Source organism: Leiobunum rupestre, chromosome 6 (genome assembly GCF_980474605.1).
Source record: "Leiobunum rupestre chromosome 6, qqLeiRupe1.1.hap1, whole genome shotgun sequence".
NCBI classification, from domain to species: domain Eukaryota; kingdom Metazoa; phylum Arthropoda; class Arachnida; order Opiliones; family Sclerosomatidae; genus Leiobunum; species Leiobunum rupestre.
The window spans coordinates 13,400,850-13,405,307 of record NC_143389.1 but is presented as its reverse complement, the minus strand read 5'-3'; the positions used below and the strand labels follow the sequence as shown (position 1 = coordinate 13,405,307).

Genomic DNA, 4,458 nt, shown 5'->3' with positions numbered 1-4,458 from the left:
CAATAATGTGTTGAAATCGTGGTTACCCAGCAATTCTCTTGCTGTTAGTATAATGATAACAAGTTCGCCAAGAAGTCGATCATATTATTTCGTGCCCGTATTCCATTCTAGCAGGTAGCAGAAAATCATGAATTGGTAATAAACCTTAAATTTGAGTGAAATATTTCTTCTGGCCATATACGACTTCGATAAGAAAGTGCAACTTTTATTTATATCTTCTAGCCAAACCCGGCTTCAATAAGTAAGTGTCACACTTTATATTACTTCTGACCATACACGGCTTCGATAAGAAAGTTCCGCAACGGGCCTTTAAACACGCTAGTTCAGTGTTGTGTACACATTTCATTGGACGAGCCTTAACGATGAACATTTTACGAAAAGGGGGGAAAAATAATATTTAATAATGATATTAAAACGTTATCATGGCAATTGATCTTTACGGTGCTATTGTACTAAGTCTATCTCATTTATGTATTATTTTATTAAATTAGTTTTTGAAATAATAACGAGCTGTTGAGCTCAAATAACTTATTTTAATAAACAATTTTAAACGCTTAGGTTTATCCAATATCTACATACTAATACAAACCCCCACACGCTATTTTTCAATGTATAAAGGGCCCATAATATTCTTTATCGGCTCTTATAACGTTTTTAAAGTTTATAATATAGTGGCAAAGCAAAGTCTCACAGATCCTAATGATATGAGGAAATGGAAAACAAAGAGGTTTATATTATCTATCAGCATATGTGTTACTGCACTAGGATTTAAATCAGAAGATAAATTTAAACGGCATTTCACATTTCAAACAACCCAAAAATATATAGCAGTTACTGTTTAGTGTATTGGCCATATGTGTAATAAAATTATGTTTGAGATCTCACCGCTTTGGTGATGGTGAGTTTGGACTATGGAATGTGACATTTATTGGATTTCTTGAACGAGTGAATCTCCGAGAAGAAAAACAACCAGAGGAATCCACAGGGAATCCACACGAGCACCGTATTCTGAAAACACCTAGTGAAATCCAGGTTGGATGTGTACCATGTTAGGTTGGAGTCCTAAATCAGAACGAAAGACACCATTCATCAAATTAAATGATTTGGATAGTTCTATAATATTTAAAATGTAATGACACAGACACTTTTTCTAAAGATTTTATAAAATGTGAATATTTTTTATTTAACAATCTAAAGAACGGTCCAAAAACCCGACAAATTTTGGAATCCTTCTTGTCTTTGTAGTCACCACCCTGTCTATCAAAGTTTATACCACAATCTTAGAGTTTTGGTTTCAAGAACATACCAATGAAATAATTTCCCCAGTGTTTTTAAAAGTGCAACTTAATCTGTGCTTATAAGAATGACTTACGATAAAAAGTTACGCGAGCATAAATGGTGTAAGGTTTCTCTTGGAAACCAGAGAAAGTGACCTTCCTTTTTATGGTTTTTAACCTTGAATCGAAAAGCAATCGAATCAAGTAAAATAACATTTCCATTGCTATTGTAATCAAGAGTTTCTAGAAAAATATGGGCCACCAAAGCTAAAATTATGTAGCGGACATCAAAGGCGTTTGTCGACTTGCAGAGAGGGCACCGCACACAAAGTTATTTAGGATATCTACCGAATCGAAATAGGTAGGGCCAATTTTATAAATAATATAATAATAAATCATAACGCATTGACCTAAAATGAAATTGTCTGTCGGGCATACAAAAATAAACTGGAAAACCAATAATTTACTATAACCAGAAAAAGCGAATTCGAAAAACAAAAAAGGCGGATAGACTGAGAAAGATTTGATACGAGTATTCGGATTTTGGATTACTTTAAATTGGTCTCTTATTAATCTTTAATTTAATGAATGCCTTTAAAATATTTCATTCAAAACATTTGAAATATAAAATAAAAAAATTAAATTAACAAAATTAAATTTTCTACTATATTGTTCAGGAAAAAGCTTATTTAAGGATGATTTCCGAAAACTTGGTTTTATCTCGTTAAGCTTGTTATACTTCGCTGCGTAGTTAAAAAATGCGCATAAAATTAATGAGAATATCTAACATTTATTAATTAACAGAAGTAAGCCACTTCTTGAAAACGTGTAATTACAATGTGAAGAAGTAAAGATTGTTTACCATAAATCTACTTTAGAATTCTACAATTTTCCCCGAATCGTTTACTAGCGCAGGCTTTACCTGCTTATTTTCCCGTCTAGAATTAATCAAACCAGAAGTTTAATTTTCCTTAAATGTTTAAATTATAATAGGGTTTCGGATTTATATCTTCATTTCAATTCTAATTTTTAATACAAACAATTTTTCCTTAGCTTAAATATGAAATAAATTCTGTACCTAATAAATATCAGTTGTGAGAGCACATTCTAATAAATTGTTCGGAGTTGGTATACAGCCCCTAAAATTATTTAACACGTGCCTTGAACTACACTTTCTACTACTTAATTTATATTTAAAAAAAACCTACGGATAAAATTTTATAAGAAAAAATTCGCTTGTTGCCGCCAAGGACACGCGCATCTTCGTTGTCATGTCTTTTTCGAACCGCATCTACGCAACTTAAAAAATAAAAATTGTTAATCGCGTGTAGCTTGGGTGGTAAAGGTGGTTTAGTTATGAATTTTTGTGGTGATGCGTGTCATGGTACTACTTAAAACCTGATATGGAACCACGTTGAGATTTCTTTATTCAACTTTTTTCTTAAAATTGTAGTTTTTTTTAAAATATTTGAGTATTACGACTCCCCAATAAACAACAAAACTTCAAATGCAACGGAAATTGTCTACGTTTATTACATATTTAATGCAGTATGATTTTTTATTAAAACATATTAAAATTATTGTACATTTATAATTATAAAACAGAAATATGGAAATATTGCAATAATTCTTTTGCATTAAGAGAATCTACATTACTTGAACCTTTTCAACGAGAAAGAATGTGAAATGTTCTGAACTATCTCAATTTTCTGCCAGTGATGCCAGATTGAGGGAAATTTACAACATGTAGGGAATTTTTGAATGTTGAAAATGGTAAAAAAGAAAAGGAAATCCAAACAAAAATTAGCTAAGTCTAGGGAAACTCGACGAGAAATATTATTTTAATCAAAGCTAACATAAAAATGGCAAACCTTCATTAAATCAAGAAGGATTAGACAAGGAGTGGTTATTTAAGAGGTTCAAAAATCTTCTCCGACGGCCAACACTCCCACTGTGGGGAGAAAGGGGGTGATACTTTAAAGGGGGAAACACTTTGCAAGTTATTAGCACGTGACCAAATTGAAACACTGTACGGCTCCCTCTACAGGCAGGCGAAGAAAGGTATCTCAAAAATAATAAAGAAATGGTCTCCTCGTGTAAATATTAGTTTCAATTGTTCATTTTTCACTGAAATTAAAGCGTAACTGTGATTATGGATCAAAATGATCATACCTATTGCAAAATTAGAATAGTTAAAAAGATTACTAAGGTGCAGCGGAGGAAAATCGATACAGGTAATTAAAAATGATAACTAAATATTTCAAAAGTTTCAATGCTTATTTAAGCCTTTGCACGATTATTTCTTTTTAGGTATTGGTTTCAATAAAGAATTTTTAATGGAAAATCTAAATGTAATACTTGCTAATGCTTCCGAATTGTATAAGGTTACTTTTGTTGGCAGACCAAAACCAGTGATCGTAAGTATTAAAAATAATAGGTAATTGTTCTACTGGTACCTATGTTCTTAATTACTGATTGTTACTAGCCATGTTATAACTGATGATCAAATTCCGCAAGGGGCATAATTTACTGTGGATACAGAATGAATTATTCCTTTTGGTTTAATTATTCTAATCTTTTCAATAGGATGCATTGCAAGAAATAAGGAAATCTAAATGTATTAAGATAACAGACGAAGCTGTTGACTTTCTGTCTGCCTTTGCTGGTGAAAAAACAGGATTGCTGGACAAAGTGAAATTTACCACCAAAAGGCACAAACTAATTAACAATGCTGATTTTCGTTCAGAATTAAAGAAATCTTTCTCAAATATGCCACCATTTAAGGCTCTAGAAGAGAAGGATCAGTACCTTGTAACATCAATATTTTCCAACCGTTTATTTAATGAAATTCATGTGAACTATCTTCAAAAAGAAGCAGATTTAGTTGTGCCTAACGAGAAAAAAGAACACCCTAAGACGATAAAACTAAGCCCGAAGGATGAAAGAACTAAAGAGCTACAAGTTATACACCAAATGGCGGGATACACCGTTAATCAATTAATTGGCCTCTATAATTGTCAGACATTTTGGGAAAATTGCCTTGTAAAAAAATCCGAAGCAACGAAAGATTTTCACGAATGGAGTAGTAAACAAGATAGGGGAGGACTCCTTTTTCTTTCAACCGAAGCTATCAAATTTTTTAAGCATATTTGTGATGTTATCAGGAATTTTATTAATGCAG

The 4,458-nt window shown here is 32.0% G+C and overlaps 1 long non-coding RNA gene across 2 annotated transcripts; it reads left to right on the top strand.

Annotated features, from left to right (window-relative positions):
• Positions 1-3,159: 3,159 nt before the first annotated feature.
• On the top strand, positions 3,160-3,930 carry LOC149939321 (uncharacterized). Of its 2 annotated transcripts, XR_016481401.1 has the most exons (4): positions 3,160-3,338; positions 3,417-3,511; positions 3,662-3,694; positions 3,864-3,930. It is a non-coding gene; the product is annotated as an uncharacterized LOC149939321 (long non-coding RNA). The 2 variants fall into 2 exon arrangements; XR_016481400.1 differs by lacking the exon at positions 3,160-3,338 and having other exon boundaries at positions 3,368-3,511.
• The last annotated feature ends 528 nt before the right edge of the window (positions 3,931-4,458 follow it).